The sequence below is a fragment of the Meles meles genome, chromosome 1 (assembly GCF_922984935.1).
Source record: "Meles meles chromosome 1, mMelMel3.1 paternal haplotype, whole genome shotgun sequence".
NCBI classification, from domain to species: Eukaryota; Metazoa; Chordata; class Mammalia; order Carnivora; family Mustelidae; genus Meles; species Meles meles.
Genome location: NC_060066.1, coordinates 200782683 through 200801511, shown reverse-complemented (window position 1 = coordinate 200801511; position 18829 = coordinate 200782683). Strand labels below are relative to the sequence as shown.

The window sequence follows — 18829 nt, the reverse complement described above, 5'->3', positions numbered from 1 at the left end:
CCCTTATGCTCTGCTCTCACTTTATCAGTGGAGTCCAGTATTAGTTGACTGGTAAAGGCCTGCCTGTGTTTTGAGACCGGGCTCTCAGCATGATATTGGGAACATAGTAGGAACTTGTGAATTTAAGTAACAGTGAAATTTGCTACTCTTATTCATTTAGGCCATAGGTTTAGTGTGGTACTGTAACTCGTGAGTGATGCTCTGACGGCCTGGCAGTCATTAGATCTGACCCCCCTAGATACTGGCTGCTCATATAGCCTGTGCTCTGCTGTCAGCGGCCCTCAGTTCCAGGCAGGTTGGAACCTTTCTAAGGTCAAAGTCCGAGACAGCAGAATAATTGGCCCCTGGAGTTCTGGGATTTTTTTCTTAGGCAGTGAAGTGTTGAGGATGAAATTTTCCATGTCTTTCTTTGAACATTTTTGAGCAAATGCTATGGAATCCCATAGGTTCTTTCCCGAAGTTCGAAGCAATAGAGAAGTATTATCTTCTTTTGCATTTTGTTGTTGTTGTTAGCTCCCCTAGTTAACCTCTTGTTAGCCTCAAGCTAACTCCCTCATGATAGACAAGAGAAAGCTAGAGATGAAAATTATTCCTGCTTCTTCAAAGACAAAAGACTTTCAGAACTCAAAGGAGAGGAGGATGGAGCTCATCCGCCAAGTGTGCACAGAGGTGTAGCGAAGGTTGGGTGAGCTGCATGGTGTCACAGGGCAGTAATTGGGCTTTGGGAGCTCCGCAGTCTCCAGTGCTGCTGAAACTCAGCTGCTGAGGTGTAAGAAGAATAAGATTCCAAGCTGAAGGTGATCTGTTCTTACCTGCGCCACGTGTTCACTGAGAGCAGGGTTATGCTGAATTTCTTCTCTCTATAAGGACAGCTTTAGTTAAGGGTGTTTGGCCGGGCTCAGTAAAGATTTCCTGGTTGGACAGGGTCACACTGTCCCCTGACTAAGGAAATGGGGTCTTAGAGCCCTAGCCCTGCTCATGCTGCATGGGCTCTACCTTCCCCAGCAGCATCATCGTGTGTCTCGTGGCCTTGACAGGTGTGTGTGGCACCTTGTATAGCACAGAATAAGTAGCCTCTAAATTAATGGCATCTCTTCTTACTTTAAAACACCTTATTTATGTATACTGTCAATGATGAGCACTGGGTAATGTACAGAATTGAATCTCTATATTGTACACCTGAAACTGACATAATGTTGTATGTTACTATACTGGAATTAGAAACAAACAAACAGCAGCAACAACAAACTGACCCCCGCCCCCCCACCCCGCTTTCTTTACTATGTATCTCTGCACTGCCTTTGAACAGAGACGTTACCAAAAAAGTAGGAGAAAGACTGAGGGATCAAGAGCTTCACTGCTTTTTCAGTTCCCACGCTTGGGCAGTATCCAGCGGGGAAGATTCCGGCTCTGGAGTCAGACAGTGTGGGCTCATTTTACCGACCCTGGTGCTCACCAGCTTTGTGATTTGGGGCAAGCCATTTACTTTTGATAGGACTCTACTTTCTCAGTTGAAAGTGGGATTAATAATAGTAACTACCTCACAGGTTTTGCAAAAATTATATAAGGCTACCATGCAAAGTGCTCGGCATAGTGCCTGGTTTATAATAAACGTTTGCAAATGTTAGCTCCTATTGTTAGATCCCTACCTTAACCCTTCCGAACTGTGTCTTTTTCCCTTTCCAAAATGTGTTTTTCATTGCTGTCCACTTGAAGTAGGTACCAAAAATATAGGTAACAGGAAGGGTCTCATTTCTGTCATTACTGACCTGGAAGATCTTTAAGACACTCGTCAACACCTCCATTTCTTCATCTATACAATGTGGGAATTGGACCAGGTGATTTCAGAAGTTCCTGTTATCTCCTGCTAATTTTCAGTGAATTTAAGGCTTTGAATTCTTCCAGATTATAGCCCAGTACTAGGCCTCTATGAGAGACCTAACCCACCCCATTTTCTCTCCCTTTCCTTACTGACTGCTATCTCAGACCAGCTATTTGAAACTAGCAGTGTGGTTGTCTGTAAAGTCTATTCTTTAAAAAAAAAAAATGCAGAATTTGACATATAGAAGATACATACATAACTGATGTAAGTGATAAAGCAGAGTGATTTTTAAAAAGTACATCTGCGAACTAGTTATCCAACCTAAGAACTATAAAATCAAATAGTTTGGCAGGTGGATTTTTATGTTTCCTTTTGACATTTAATGAATGTTTACAGTGTTACAGGAGATGTCCTTTAAGTATATGGACTCATATACATGCAGGTTTATTAGTGCTTATAAGCCGCCCCACCAAAAGTGCTAATATCCCCATCTTACCTACGAGGAAAGTGAGGCCTAGAGAGTTAGGTCTCTTGCCTAAAGTCACACAGCTGTTGAGAGGGACAGAGCCGTGATTCACCCCCTGGGCACACGGGTGGGCTCTAGAGCCTCTGACCCTTAGAGCTGGGCACCAGTCTCTCCAGTCACCAGGGCTGGTTTGGTATTATGTAGTTGCCTGAGCTCACTAATGTCTACATTAAATGTGTATCTCTGAATTTGAACTTTGGTACGGTGCTACTATGTGTCCGGATTGATTATTCCCGGTTGAGCAAAAGCCTATTCTCATAATCGAGTTGGCGAAACCTCAGAACTTACCCCCATCTTCAGATCACTGCAAGGTGCTTGTAAGTACCAGCGACAAAGCCGAGAGTCTTTTTTTTTTTTTTTTTTTGTAAGCACCTGAAAGGTTGGCTATAAAAGCATCGGAGTGAAGATTGCTTGTTGAGACTCTTGACTGCGGGATGGAGGAGTCGCAGTAGGTGGGAGGCAGTCGCAGCCCCCAGTCCCTCGCTAGACGACGGTGTTGCTCTAGAGGTTTTGCAGTTTGGCCTGTGAAGAGGCATAGTGGGCGAGCTGCTGAATTGGAGCAGCAGCAGCGTGGTGGCAAAGGCAGGCAAAAGACAGATAAGCCTCTCAAAGCCTCCTTCCATTAGAATAGCCTTGAAAAATCACTTGTTTCGAGGAATTCAAAGATAAGAGGCCACCAGGAATTTGAAGATAAGAGGCCACAAACAGTTTGTTACGCTGACCATTTTGATGTTTTGTTTCATTGGGTTTTATAGAATGTTTCCAAAGAAGAGTTTCATTAGAAGTTGAGAGAATCTGGAAAAAGAAATGAGTTTAATATAATGGTTATTATAGGCTTATCAAGAATCAGATGCTGTTAGTTTTGAGATGTGGAAAACCACCTTTCTAGTGGACTTTAGTCCATTCTGTCTCCACCTCCTTGAGAATATAGCGGTGGGGTGGTGGCAGCGGTGGTGAGGGTAGTGGCTAGCAGCTGATGCATTTATTGAGCACTTACTGTATCCTCAGTGCATATTGCCGGTGCTTTAGGTGTATTAACTCATTTAATCTTCTAACCACCCAGAGAGAAGTACCAGTATTTCCCCTATTTTGTAGATGAGGCACCTGCGCCCCTCAAGCACGCACTTTGTGATTGGACGTTTAAGCTCCACGCTAGGTAGCCTGGCTCCAGCTCCATCCTTTAACCACTAAGCTACACTGCTGCTCAGGACAGCTGTGGACCCTCTGCCCTAGGTAGTGTGCAGTTGGACAACATTGTGTTTAATTTGGAGAACCCGTGGACTCTTCTTTCCTTTCCCACTCCATGGACTCAGGTTTAAACCCCATGCTAGACACGTGTAAATTCCTTGCAGGCAGAGATTCTATCTTACTTAATTTTGCTTGGTACATAGTAGGAACTAAATAAATGTTTAATGAATGACTAGGTTGTTGGAAATGACACTGGCTTTGAAGCCAGCCAGACCTGCCTGGGTTTCTATTTTTAAATTTCCTTGTTATAAAAATAATACATGTTTACTCTAAAAAAATTCTGTAACGTATGAAGAAGAAAATAAATCCTCTGTCATGACACTACTTAGGAACCCACTGGTAGCATTTTGATATACTTTCTGTCTTTAAATGCAAATGTGTACATGCATGTACATACATTTTTTCTCTTTTTTAAAAAGATTTTATTTATTTATTTGACAGAGATCACAAGTAGGCAGAGAGTCAGGCAGAGGGAGAGGGGGAAGCAGGCTCCCTGCTGAGCAGAGAGCCCATCCCAGGACCCTGAGACCATGACCTGAGCCTAAGGAAGAGGCTTAATCCACTGAACCACCCAGGCGTCCCAACATTTTTAAACCAAATGGGAATTATATATACAATTGCATGCTGGTTTATTTTCATTTTAGTATATTGAGAGCATTCCTCATGTTATTAAAAAATCTTTAAGAGTTTTATTAAAAAAATTTATTTAGATATAATTCGCATACCGTGCAATTCATTGTTTTAATGTGACAACTTAAAAGTCTGTGTAACCATCACCACTTTATAATTCTAGAACATTTTCGTCACTCCAGAAGAAAACCCCATACGTGTTAGCATTCACTCCCCAACTCTCCCTTCTGCCAGCCCCTGGCAACCACTAGTCCACTTCCTATCTCTATGGATTTGCCTGTTCTGGACAGTTCATATAAATGAATCCTCCAGTATGTAGCCTTTCATGACTGGCTTCTTTCACAGAGCATAGTGTATCTAAATTTCACCCCTGTTGTACGTTTTCTATGTTCTATTCCTTTGTATGGCTAAAGAATATTCCATTGTATGGATATACAACATTTTGTTGGTTCATTACTTAGTTGGTGGACGTTTGGGTTGTTTCCAGGTTTTGGCTGTTGTGTATGTATAATGCTCCATGTGTGGATATACGTTTTCATTTCATTGGGGTTGGACCTAGGATTGGAATTGCTGGCTCATCTGTTTCTTCCACAGTGGCTGTACATTTTACATTCCCACCAACTATGTGTGAGGCTTTGAATTTCTCCACATCTTTGTGACACTTGTACTTTCTGCTTGTGTGTGTGTGTGTGTTTTGTTAAGCATCCTACTGGGTGTGGGGTGGTAGCTCTTGGCAGTTTCCATGTCCATTTCCCTAACAACAACTGATACTGAACATCTTTTCATGTGCTTATTGGCCATTTTGTATATCCTCTTTGGAGAGAGATTTATTCCAATCCTTTGCCTGATTTTAACTGGGCTTGTCATTTTGCTGGTGAGTTGTAAGAGTTCTGGATATTGTGTTTTGCTATGCTATATTTATATATTCTGGATACTAGACTTTTATCAGGTAAATGAGTTAAGAGTATTTGTTCCCATTCTGGGGTTCTTTTTGCTTCATAAAAGTATCCTTTAATACACAAATGTTTTTGAAGATGATAAAGTCCAATTTATTTATATATTTATTTATTTTTGGTTGCTTGTGCTATAGATAGGTATCCTACGGAGAACCCAGTTTTTACTGACTGCATATTTCATAATATGTCTGTATACCGTATTTACTTAAAATCTTCATATTGTACATCTCAGTTTCCAGTTTTTTACCAGTGGTGCTATTCTTCTGAATTCAGTATACATAAATAATTCATTATATCTCTAATTAATTATTTCCATGTAGATGGGAGTCCTAGAAGTGGGTCTAAAGGTATAAATATTTTAAGAAATTTTCTTCTATTATGGGCTTCTCATTCTTTTTCATTTATCTATAATTATACAACTGATATGTAAACATTGTGGTAAAGCATTCAGACAGTGCATATAGAGTATATCCTTCCCAACCCCCCCCAAATTCTCATGTCTTCTTCCAAAGACACTTTTTATAGCTCTAGATGAGCAGATTTACTTACTGTATTACTTCTTAAAGGATTTTTACCAGTTTATACTTTCATCAGCATTGTGTAGGCACCTGTCTCAGTGCTCCCTCCCTGGTGTTATTACTACAAGTATTATTTTTATAATAATAGCAGCTAACACTGAGCATTTACTGTTGACCGGAACTTTGCTAAAACAATTCAGATGCATTATCCCATTTCTTCTTCACACACACACACACACACACACACACACACACACACACTGTAAAGACATTAAGGTCACAGTGATTAAGGTGACTTGCCCAAGGTCACTAAGTGTTTGAGTTAGGCTTTAAACTGAAGTCTGCCAGATCAGAGTGCGTGGTCTAAAACTACTGCTTATCAATTCAATATTATCGTTGCAAAATTTTTCCAATTTGATCGCTTCAAAATAGCATCAGTGTTTTAATTTGCATTTCTTTAGTTATTCATAAGGGTGAACTTTTTAAAATCAGTTGGACTTTTTCATTTTGTTTGTTTTCTTTGTCCATTTAAAAAAATTTAAATGTTAATTTGTTTTCTTTATTGATTTGTATGAGCTTTCTGTTCTGATATTAACCACTCATTTTTCACTTCTTATGACACGCTTATCATTTATCTTTTAGTTTTGTTGATACTGTTTTGGAGGTTTATGTTTTTATGTTATCACATCTATTGGTTATTTGTGATTTATGTGTAAAAAAGCCTTTTCCATCATGACCTCAGTTACATATTCATTAAATATGTTATCTTTTAAATATCTTAGTCACTTTAAAAATGTGGTTTTTCTTTCTATTATTTTTGTTAAGTCACAAATCTACCTTATAGTTCTACTAATAACAGTGGATCGGGGAATTTGCAATCATATATTCTCTGAGACACTTTTGGGCAGTTTTCTGGTTTGAGGATAATTATGTTCTCATTGAAAGAGCTATCAGTGATTGATATCTAATCAACATTCAAAGAAAAAAATAGTAAATGTGCTGTCTCCCACACCTAGTGTTAATGTCTGCTAGTCTGTGAGGTATGTGGGAAGCCCTCCCTGCTTAGCCCCTCCCCTGTTTTGTATATTTAGGAGTTTGGTATTTTGGCTCAAGTGCTGTCTTGAAAACCCAGAAATCTGGGTCCTGGGTTTGGCCATTATCTAGGTACGTGACTTGGCAGATCACTTAATTTCTATATCTTTTCATCTGTAAAAGGACAGGCCTGAATTACATAGTCTCTAAGGATAATTTTAGTTGCAAAATTCCCTGACTTTTATTATCCTTCTGATGAAGAGTCATTTCCCCTGTTTGGTATTGATAAATACTTTTTAAAAAGTTGTCATTAGTGATGTGTGGCAGAGTGGCTGAAGAGAGGCAGAGCGACAGGTGACAGAAGTGCATGGGGGGGAGGGGAGGGGGGAGTGGGTGAGGAGCAGGGGGAAAGGGAGTGAGGCCTGAATCTGGTAATAGCCAGGGAGAAGTTAGAGGGTGGCTGAGTTTGAAGTGAGCTGAGAGCTTCAGTGGTTGAAGCTGCTTGCAGGGAGAGTGGTTCTGATCCCATAGATGCTCAGAGCGCACTGAGCGGAGTGGAAGCCCTGGGGCCATGGCAACAGGAGCGCACTGCCTGCGTCTGGAGAGAGAGCGAAAAGAGAGAGCGAAAACTCAGCACGTGGTCCGAGCTACTAAATACATGCACAGGGTTACCTTAGAGACAAAGCTGAGTCCAGCTTTTTCAAAAGAGAGACTGGAGCCGCCAAGGAGTACAGGCGACAGAAGGGACAGGGCAGAGCACCTCGTGGGGCCGGGGTAGTGTACGCTGACACTCGGGCTGTACCTGCCCGGGCCAAGGCAGATGCCCCAGTTCCCACTGAGTGTTGGTAGCACACAGTCTCTTCTGATGACACTTGACTGCGCCACTGGAATTTTGTCACGTGTAACTGTAAAGAGTAGGCCTCTTTCACTAATAAATGAACTAATAAATTCACCTTCTAATTTATACTTCTTTTAGGAGTGAGACTGTGTTATCGAACCTCCAAAGTCCAATTAGCTGTGAGACTTATATAGGACAGTGTTTTGTATCTGGAAGGTTGACAATCAGACTAGACCTTTTGGTAAATTAAGTTCAGGCCATCAAGGGAAGTCTCTTGGCAGCCAGCCAGCCTGGCTGTTGCAAGGGCACTCTTTCCAGATAGACCTCTCCATCCATCTTTCAGCAGAGACCAGCAGAAGAAATAAGGCATCTCAAATGCCGGTGCTCCTGTCAGGCCAGCCAGCAGCACATCTCTGCCTGTGGACAGGGGTTGAGGAATGCTAACACCCAGCCCAGACATTCTGTCAAGACTAAGGTAGTAATTAAGAACAGGGAGCCAGCAGATCTGCATTTGAACGGTGCTCAGACTTTTCAGCTGTATGGTCTTGGGCATAACCTGTTAGACGTCAGTTTCCTTATCTGTACATTAGGGGTAATAAGGGTATCTACCTCATAGGGATGTTAGGAAAACGAATGGAAAAGTATTTGGACAGTGCTTAGCACAAGGCTGGACGTTATTACCATCATGGAGCAGTTGGTGACCTTGCCAAAGGCCTTCAAGAGATCGAAGTGTATGGAAAAGAGCAGAGACCGGGGGATTGGGCAGGAAGGGTGTTTTAATCACCTCTGACTCACCCTGTTGCTGAGGGAGGAATTCCTACCCTAGGGTTATGGGGATGGCTAACACACGACACTGGACACGGGCAGATGAGACTGGCTGCAGCTTTTATTAGTCACATAGACTCACAGCCCCAGAGGAAGACACGGTCTGCTGCTCAGGGCCACACAGGCTTGCCCTCAGGAGCAGAGTGAACCATCAGGGGTTGTGGGAGGCAGGCTTTGCAGTATCTAAAAGGTGGGGTGCCTCCTGGTTTCTGCCAGGGTATGTGATTGCCTTGCTAGAATAATCTTGGGGGCTGATAAGGAACTGAAACCCATTACTCAGGGGTAGACAGGAGCTGGACCTTCGTCCTTTTGATAAGGAGGGTTGTTTGGCTCAGGACCTTGTCTACCAGAGTGGGTAGGAGAATTTGTAGTTAGGTCATTTGAGGCCTTCCTGATTTTACCAGTGGACAGGGCAGCATGTAAGATTGAGCCTTGATTTTAGACTTGTGCCACAAGAGAGAATGCAGGTCTTGAAACGCTGTTCAATACAGCTGTCGGGGAAACCCAGTAGAAGGCGATGAAAGATAAGTAGAGTTGCCTGATTCTGGGGAAGACAAATGGCGTAATGGCTGGAAAGGAAATACACAGGGGTTCATATGTAGTGTCATAAGCAGAGATCTCTTCATTGTTGGCAGTTAAGCATACATTCATGGATTGGCTGTACCATCCTAGGCCCTTCCAAGGCCTAACCGGGTTTGGCTGACCACATTAGATCAGGAGCATTTTGACTTCTGGTTCTTTGGCAGCAGCCAGGGAAGCCAGACTAACCGTGGAAGGCCAGACTGCTGAAATATATTCTGCAGGAGTAGGAGTTGGGGCCAGGCCATAGAGCTGTTGGCCTCAGGCATGGTTATTGGAGTCCTCCATATCTTGTAGGTTTTATTCCCAGAGCTGTTTTGGAGTTTGCTTTTCTGACTGGAGCCAAACTCAGGTGCAAAAGGGAAGGATTTGAAGATGACTTGAGATTTTTTTAGAGGTACTTAAGACATAATTTGATATGAAAAAATAGGCAGGGCTGTACAGTGCTTTGTTCCTCAGAGAGGGCTCCTGGACCGACAGTATCCATATCACCTGGAGCTTATTGGAAATGCAGAATTCAGGCCCCACCCCAGAACTTCTGGGTCAGACTCTTCTTTTCTTTGACAGCATCCCAGGTAAGAAACCCTTCTAGTGGATAGAAGGGCAAGAGCTTTAGGTCAGGCCAACTGGACTAAGATCTCAGTTCCTCTACCGATTTGCTCTATGATCTTGGCCTGTTCCTTAACCTTACCACTATTAGGATTTATTGTGAATTGGGTTTACCTCTGTTGCTGGATTGTTAGTATTAAAGGAGGGAATATAAGAAGTGCTTAGAAACATAGTAAGGTACCTAATTATTAGTAGCTCTTACTAGTAGTTATTTGGTAATGTATATAATTTGGCAGAATATGAAAAGAAAGAGCAGGGATATCATTAAGGCTAACTCTGTCATGAGACACGAGTTGATAATTGTGAAAAATACGGTCTCCTAAGCTGATGGGGTAGTGGATATGGTTGGCTCCCTAACCAGTTCCCTCAGAAGGAGACCCTAAGTGTACTTGTTTAGTAACCAAGTCTCGACAGCTGTGCTTCCTGATGGCTGCTGAGCTCTAGGAAGGGAACATTATCTGCAGAAGTGGTAGCTACGTCTTGGCATCCAGCAAGGCCTTCGCATTATAGAGGACAGAACTGTGGTATGAGAACTGAGACCCGGGCTCACTTCTGCCCCTTGGTAACACATGACCCTTAACGCATTTAATATCTCTGAGCCTTAGTCTTCGACTGTAAAATGATTAATGGGCTGAGGTGTAAATCCCAGCACCAAGCAGGTATCATTCCTGTGTCATCCTTGCTTGGTTTCTACCATTATTGCTCACTAGACAGCATCCAAAGCCCCAGAGGAGAATTTTATCCTTGATGCCGCCAGCCGCTTGAGAATCTTCACTCCTAGGCTTCTTCAGAGCTGCTCAGGTTACTTGGATTTCCCAGTGACCAGAACATACCAGAGGAAAGTACATAGGCCATTCAGGTATTGCTATAAGTCTCAAGGACTGGAACTGTAGGAGACCAGACTTTGATGGAATGATGAGGGTGATCATGATAATACGGCAATACACAACAACGGCAATACACAGGAGACAGGATACTACCACGAGCCCAGGGGTGCCAAATATGGAGACCTCACCCCTTACACTACATGTTGGTGCCTTTCAGGCCCTCCATGTAAGACAGGACCAAATGACAGCTGTTTTTGAACTTGAGAAATCTGGGCCCACTAAAAGCTGCAGTCACCCTTTTCTGACCTCACCCATCCACCTTGTATTCTCAGAAATAATTGCTAGTGGTTCTCTTTTAACTTAGCTGATTCCTTAGATACCTTACATTTTAAATCATCTTTTTGTGTGTAGCAAATGTCCCATTTCTTGTCTCTGAATGTGTGATCTTTGCTCTAATTATGTGGAGCGTGCCTGTTACTTCACCTGACTCTGGTTGTTTGTGAGATACTGAATAGCCATGGGGTTAAAGCCGACTTGGATCAAAGAGCAACTCAGCCTCCCAGGACCTCAGTTTCCTCCCTTAAAAAGGGAAGAGATTGGACTAAGGTCATTTGATCAAGCGACAGGAGTACGTGATAGATAAAGTAATGAACTTCTGTTTGCTGAAAGCAATGAATAGAGCTCTCCAAGGTCTCTTCCAGCTCTCTGGTTCCAGTAGAGCCCAGGCATCAAGGTAGAAGTAAGTAAAGATTTTATTCAGGAGAAAGGGATTATCAACAGCAACAGAACAAAACAAAACAATAAAGAAACAAACAACAAAAAACTTTAAGCAGATAAGGTTGCATTGAGCCAGACTGTAAGAGATGTCTCGGACTGTGAGATAGGTGGGCCCAAAGGAGAGGGCAGAATTGTTAGGGCAACCAGAATCGAAGACCCTTGATTAAGTAATAGAATGGCTTTTCTCTCGTGTATGTTGGAACGCACACATCCAGGCAGAGGTGGGCCCCGCTTCTCCATGGAACTCCATAATACAGGATGTCTGAGGCTACAGCCTGTATAGACAACATAATAGAAGAGGCCTGTTTTTCCTTTCCATTGCCAGGGACTTTCCTTATTAGTCCAGCCCTCCTGTCACTGGGAAAGCTCTGCTTTCCTTGTGCTATTCCTGTTTCAGAAGCTCCTCTCTCAAAGCAGCTGGAAGTTCCTCTGTTCATTTTCTGCCCCTTCCCAACTTCCGTAGCCTTGTGCTCCCCCCATTCTCTTCCACCAGTGGTTTTGGAGACCCACCCTGGCCAGCCCAGTGCCCAGCTCGTTACTGCATGTCCTTCCAGAGCCGTATGCAGTGCCAGTGTCCTGGACACATGATTTCCAGCACACGGGCCAGATGTGCCTCTTCTGGAACGGAGTTCCTCTTCGTGGCTCTTCCTCTGCCTGGAGCTCTCTACCTTTCACCCTGGCTGGCCTGTTGGAGTTGTACCTCCCTTGCATTTACCAGCTGCAGCTCTTGCCTTTTCGTTGCCACTCACTGGGATCAGTCTCTTTGTTGTCTCTCCTTCCTGTCCTCCTTGTCTTGTATGGATTGAGTCCTTTTAAGAGATCTGTTTTCAATCATTCTAGCATTGGATTAGCTTTATTACCAGCTCCCTGTGGACAAAGATCTTGTTTTATATTTCCTTTGAATCCTTCACAGCACTTAGCGATGTGCTGAGTAAATAACAGGCAAATGACCCGTAATGAGGAATTGGACGAGCTGTGTGTACAGTGTAATAATTAGTGAATGGTAGGTCCAGGTCCTGTGGCACAGAGAAGAGCCTCCTACGCTCTCCAGCAGTGTCAGCAAAGGCCGTTGAGTGCTTTGCTAAGGACATCACCAGCACTTGTGGATTTCAGAACATCTATTGTATTTAAGTAAGCGGTGCACATCAAGAGTAAGGCTTCAGTGTTGTATCCCCCCTTGTTCATTAAAGGGGTTCCGTGTTTCTGACCAACTATGACTTAGTTCTCACTTTTGCCGTTTCTGGTGTTTCTCTTGTTTCTTTTTAACTTAAACAATCCTTAAACTTTCAGATCCTTTTTGGAAGTAGACAGAATAAAAATGTAAATGAATAAATAAATAAATAAATAAATATTCTTTGTGTTCCTTTTAGAAAGCTGGCCTAGTTTCCACTTTGTGTTGAATCCCCATTTGTGTTTTGGGTCATTATGCAGCACTTGGTTCAGCCAATTAAGTTTTTTCTTTCTAAGTATCTTTAGTCTGTATCAGTATAGTCTTTTCTTGAGGCTTTAATATTGTTTCTTTGAGGAACATCCATCTTTCTGGTGCTCTTTTGTTGCCTAAATGTTCTTCCCTTGGGACCTTTGACAATTTTCCCAAGCCTAGCAATTTCAGTAAGTGCTTAATAACATAATTTAGGTTGCCTCTATACAGGACTTCACTTAGAGATTCCAACACGTAGTGTTCTAGCTCTGAAAGCTATGCTTTTACAACGTTACATCCAGTGCTAAGTTCTCTCTTCTCAGTTTAACTTCCCTACAAAGGGTATTGGGGGAAACAGTAAAATATGTTAGAAGCTCTAACATTTCAGTTGTGAGATCGGCAAAGTATAGTTTAGCCTCTATAGTACATTTCAGTAGCCCCCAAATCACCAGTGTATCCTCATGATTATATATTAGATTTATTTAATAACAGTGTTCTGTACCTGAAAGTGGTCTACAAAGATTATATAGTTTAATTGTTTATTTGCAGATAGATACTTCAGCTGTCAAGTCAGATGGCTAGTTGCAAAACTATTTAATGAGGATGATTCACAGTCTCTAGTAATAACTATCACATGTAGTAGTTTCTATGCGCTGGGTACCACTTTAAGTGTAAACTCACCTACTCACTAATTCTCTTATAAGTAACAGATAGCTGAGTTTTTAAAAACCCAATCAGAGAACCTCTCTGCCTTTTAAAGATTTATTTATTTATTTGAGAGAGAGAGAGAGTGTGTGTGTGCATGTGTGTGTGAGCTGAACACAAAGCCTGACACAGGGCTTGATCATAATCATGACTCTGAGATCCTGCGACCTGAGCTGGAACTAAGAGTCAGATACTTAACTGACTGTGCCACCCAGGGGTCCCATCTCTCTCTTCCTTTTAACAAGAAAGTCCAATCTGTTTATTGTGACTGTAAATACATTTGGACTTATTTCTGCCTTCTTCAGTTGCTTTCTATTTAATGCAATATTCTTTTGCCTTTCTTTTTTTCCTTTTCTCACTTGCTTTTGGATTAATCACATTTTCTTTCTTTTCTTTTGTACCTGTGTTTGCAATACTTATCTTGCTTCTATTCCTCTACATCCTTACCTGTTAATATATACACTTCATTTAGGCTAAAGGCTGAAGTCAGTCATTGTTTTTGTCCTCTCCATTCTTGGGACACCCTGACTCTGGTCTCCTCTCATCTTCCATGTTGTTGATTGTTAATTTCAGAGAGGCATTTCTACAAATACAGACTTTAGAGCCTGGCTGCCGGAGTTTGGACCCCAACTCTGCCACACATTTGTGTTACCCTAGGTAAGTTATGTTACCTTTTTGTGCGACAGTTTTTTTAATATGTAAAATGTGGATAATGAGTACCTACTCTATGGAGTTGTTGAAAGGATTAAGTGAGTTAATATATGCAGAGCATTTAGAACAGTGCTTGGCATATAGTAAGCTTTCAGTAAGTGCTGGCTACTAAGTTGTCATTATTCTGTGTTATTTTTAATCTCTCCTTCCAGTACCCATTTTTAAACAGCCAGTGCATTTTGAGTATACCAACACATTTCTTAATTTCCTTTTTATTGAGATATAATTAACAACTGAGCTTACACATTATATCTGAAGAGTTTTGATGAATATCAACTCTTTAGGGGCACCTGGGTGGCTCAGTGGGTTAAGCCTCTGCCATTGGCTCAGATCATGATCTCAGGGTCCTGGGATCAAGCCCTGAATGGGTCTCTGCTCAGCAGGGAGCCTGCTTCCCTCTTTCTCTCTGCCTGCTCTCTGTCTACTTGTGATCTCTGTCAAATAAATAAATAAAATCTTTTTTAAAAAAATCTACTCTTTAAACACCACCCCCCCAAAAATGTAGAACATGTCCATTCCCCAGAAAGTTCTTTTGTGTCTCTTTCCATTCATTTCCCTTCCCTACAGCATCCCAACAACCTCCACACTACTATCTGACTTTTATCACCATAAATTAGTTTTACCTGTATTTCTGTTTCCTGTAAGTTGAGTCCTATGTGTGTACTTTTTTCTGCCTGGCTTCTTTGACTTAATGTAATAGCTTTTAGGTTTTCCATGTTGTTGCATTTATTAGCAGTTTATTCATGTTATAAATACCTCCATCCAGCTCTCCTGTGTAGTTGTACTGTTGTACTGTTGTACACGTCTGCCAGCAGTGTATGAGTTGAGTCATTCCACATCCTCACCAGCATTGATGTGGTCGTTACTTTTTCCCTCAAGACTGGGCTTCTATCCATGTTTCTGTCCTGGTAGCTAGTATACCTCCTGAACATGTACTTATATTCTTTTAGTGAGGGACATCTAAATTGCCTCTGATCTTCCTGCTACCAAAAAACAGTGCCCCAGTGATCTTTCTGTCCATGCTTCCTTATGGACTATGTAGGAATTTTTCTAGGATAGGTATGGAGGAATATGATTACTAGGTCACAAGATAAACACACACACACACAGAAATTTTCACTAAATATTAGCAGAATGTTTTTCAGAACAGCGGTAACAATTTATATACCCACCAATGGTGCCCTAGATTCAAACTCAAGTTCTACCGTGTTACTGTGAGATCTTGGAGAAATTATTCAACCTCGCTGGGCCTTAGTCTCTTCATCAGTAAAAGGGAATAATTACAGCATCTGCCCCATCAAGTTGTTGAGAGGACAAAATAAATTAATGCATGTAAAGCATATTCCTGAATATAATAAACACTTCCTGAATACAATAATCATCAGATAATTGCTAGCTGCTATTAATTTTTTTAAAGATTTTATTTATTTGTTAGAGAGAGAGAGAGCAAGAGCTAGGCAGAGGGAGAGAAGGAGAAGCAGATTCCCCACTGAACAGGGAACTCAATACAGGCTTGATCACAGGACCCAGGGATCATGACCTGAGCCAAAGGCAGATGCTTAACCCACTGAGTCACCTAGGTGCCCGGATTACTGCTATTATGACAACTACTCTTACTACTTGTTGATTAACTAAAAATAAGCTTTTCCTTCTCTGAATTGCCTGGTTACATCATTTGTTCCTTTTTCCCCTTGGATTTTAATTTTTTTCTCTAGATTTGTAGGAATTTCTTAAATCTTCTAGGTATTAACTCTGCATTGTCTTTAAATTGTACATAATTATCTCCTGATAACTACATATTTTCTCCTGAATTTACTCTTTGTCCATTGTCTGTTACTCATGTCTTTGATAGAAACCTTTACTATCATTGCAGTCAGATTCATTGTCCCCCCCCCCCCCTTTTTTGGCATTTGGGGCATTGTTTAAGTTCCCCTTCCCTGCTTCAAAGACACCTTCTGACGTTTTCTACTGTTAGCCTGTATAGGTTTACTTTTCATGTTTCTGTCTTCCTCATATGGTTTGTAATAGTGAGCTCTGTTCTATGTTTTTCTTCTTCACTATGTGAGTCCCTGTGCCTTGGGTTGTGGAAGTACTCTGGCTTTTTTCTGCTGCATGTCAAAGACCAATTTTTATATTAATTTCTCAGCTCAGGATTCCTGTATGATACAAATTTGCATACCTACACGTGCCTCTCTGTGTCATAGGCCTGCATTTTAGATTTCCTGTGGGTGCTTTCCTGAGCCAGTGAGCGGGGTTTGTCAGACTGCATATCAAGGAAGGATAGATATTTGAGGCTCTGGGCTTTGTGCAAGGGTCTCAGTTTCAACTTGCCCACCTTCTATACCTGCCTGAAGCTGTATTTCTAGTATCCATGTGAGGATTAATGCTTTCTCCTCCAAACCTAGGGACTGTATTGGAGTTTGAAACCCCTGTGGGCCACCATGGTCTCAACACCCACTTAATGTTCCAGTTTTGATTTTAATGTCTCTTTCATTTTAGGTGCCTGAGGATTTCTTTCTTTTCTTTTTTTTTTTTTAAAGCTTGGCTATATATTTTAAAAGCATTTTTAAAATGTTTTATCCAGCATTTCTGTATGAAGTGGAAGGAAAGGCCCATTTACATCAGCTTGGCATTCCATTTTGCCAAAAGTTTGCTTTTCAGTTAGTATTCCTATTAATCTTCGTAAAATTACAACTTTCAACATTGCCAGCTTACATTCATAAGTAGCCCTTGATTACCCTTGAACATCTTCTGCCTTACCTATATCTCTGTTCTCCTTTTATTGCAAGTTTATAACCATGTTTTTAATATCTGTGTATTGGTAAGCCACATAATTTAGTTCAGTTTTTTTGAACCTTGCTCAGTTGCTTATTCTGCTATAGTTATTCAATTATTTTCCCATCTAATTTATTTTTCTTAAAGATCGTATTTATTTCAGAGAGAGAGAGAAAGTGCCCACAAGCGTGAGCCAGGGGAGGGGCCAAGGGAAAAGCAGACTCCCTGCTGAACAGGGGGCTCAGCTCAATGCCTGGCTTGATGTGGGGCTCCATCCCAGGACCTGGGATCATGACCTGAGCAGAAGGCAGCCTCTTACCTGACTGAGCCACCCCCATCTAATTTATTTATTAACAAAAATATGAAATAGTTCTGACCACAAGTTTCTGTAGTTAATGCTCAAAATACTTACCTCTGGATCATTGCTACATCTTTTTTTTTTTTTTTAATCTGATGAAAGATACAGATAACTTCCCCAGAAAAATGACCAAAAAACATCTTAAGCTCGTCCTGAGAATAAAATCCCAATCACTTGTTTCATTTCATATTATAAAAATATTTAAAAAGACCTAATGTATGTCCAGAGAAGTGTTTTGCTTTATTGAATTCATAAGGCCTATGACTTCTCTTTGGGGAAAAAAAATCACATTCTGCTGATATAATTCATTCTTTAGAAAAACCTCAAAGTTTTTCTAAACTAGAAGTTTATAGTTTGTGTTATTTGCACATTGAATTCTTGTTCTTCTGGTTTTTATCCTCAGTTATTAAAATAAGTTAATTTACAAATTTTAAGAATTATCTTTTTTAAAAAAAAGATAGTCCCTTCTTTTGCCTGTTTTTTTTTTTTTTTTTTTAGATTTTATTCATTTATTTGGCAGAGAGAGATCACAAGTAGGCATAGAGGCAGGCAGAGAGAGAGAGAGAGAGAGAGAGAGAGGGAGAAGCAGGCTCCCTGCTGAGCAGAGAGCCCGATGCGGGACTCGATCCCAGGACCCTGAGATCATGACCTGAGCCGAAGGCAGCAGCTTAACCCACTGAGCCACCCAGGCGCCCCTTGCCTGTTTTAAATCTTACAGAATCTGTTTTGTTTTCCACCAGTACCAGGAGATAGGCATTCTGATCCTGCCCCTGCCCCTGCCCCTTCTACTAGTAGAGCCAGTCGGCTAGCTCCTGGGCTGCAGTTTATTTGTTTTTAAAAAGTACACGTTGTGGGCACCTGGGTGGCTCAGTGGGTTAAGCCGCTGCCTTCGGCTCAGGTCATGATCTCAGGTTCTGGGATAGAGTCCCGCATGGGGCTCTCTGCTCAGCAGGGAGCCTGCTTCCTCCTCTCTCTCTGCCTGCTTCCCTGCCTACTTGTGATCTCTGTCTATCAAATAAATAAATAAAATCTTTAAAAAAAAAAAGTACACGTTGTTATAATGCAGGTATTAAGACAAATTGTACTCAAACAGTAGGGCTAGATGCTCTTAAAGATACTCTGAGTAAACTAAAAATACTACATGAGTTTCATGAATGTTCCATAATAATAAATATCGTGGTACAGATGGGGCTTTAGGTGATTAGAACTGAAAATTTTACATTCATCTTACGAAGTTTTATAAATAATTAACTTTATTTTTTAGAGCAGTTTTAGGTTTACAAAACATTGGGAGTACAGAGTACAGTAGAGGGTTTTCCACACCCACCCCACTGTCCCACACTGCAGTGATACATTTGTTACAGTCAGTGAACCTACGTTGACACACCATTATCACTCGAAGTCCATTGTTCTCATTAGGGTACACTTTTGGTACTGTACATTCTGTGGATTTTGACAAACGCATAACACATGAATCTACCATTGCGGTGCCATAAAGAATAATGTCACTGCCCTAAAAATCCTCTGTTCCTCACCTGTTTGTCCCTGCCTTCCTTTAGCCACTGACAACCACTGATCTTTTGACTGTCTCCATAGTTTTGCCTTTTCTAGAATGTCATATAGTTGGATTCATTTTATAACCTTTTCAGATTGGCTTCTTTCATTGAACAATA

General features: G+C 41.4%; 1 protein-coding gene across 4 annotated transcripts in view; it reads left to right on the top strand.

Moving 5' to 3' along the window:
* The window catches only part of ZBTB40 (zinc finger and BTB domain containing 40), a 73017-nt gene that overhangs the window by 8351 nt on the left and 45837 nt on the right, over positions 1-18829 (top strand). For 3 of the 4 annotated variants that reach the window (XM_046002970.1, XM_046002963.1, XM_046002947.1), the window contains exon 2: positions 13886-13969. The exons of the other annotated variant lie outside the window; for it this stretch is intronic. The gene's annotated coding sequence lies outside the window, so the exon portion shown is untranslated. The remainder of the gene's footprint in view (positions 1-13885; positions 13970-18829) is intronic. 4 annotated transcript variants of the gene reach the window in all.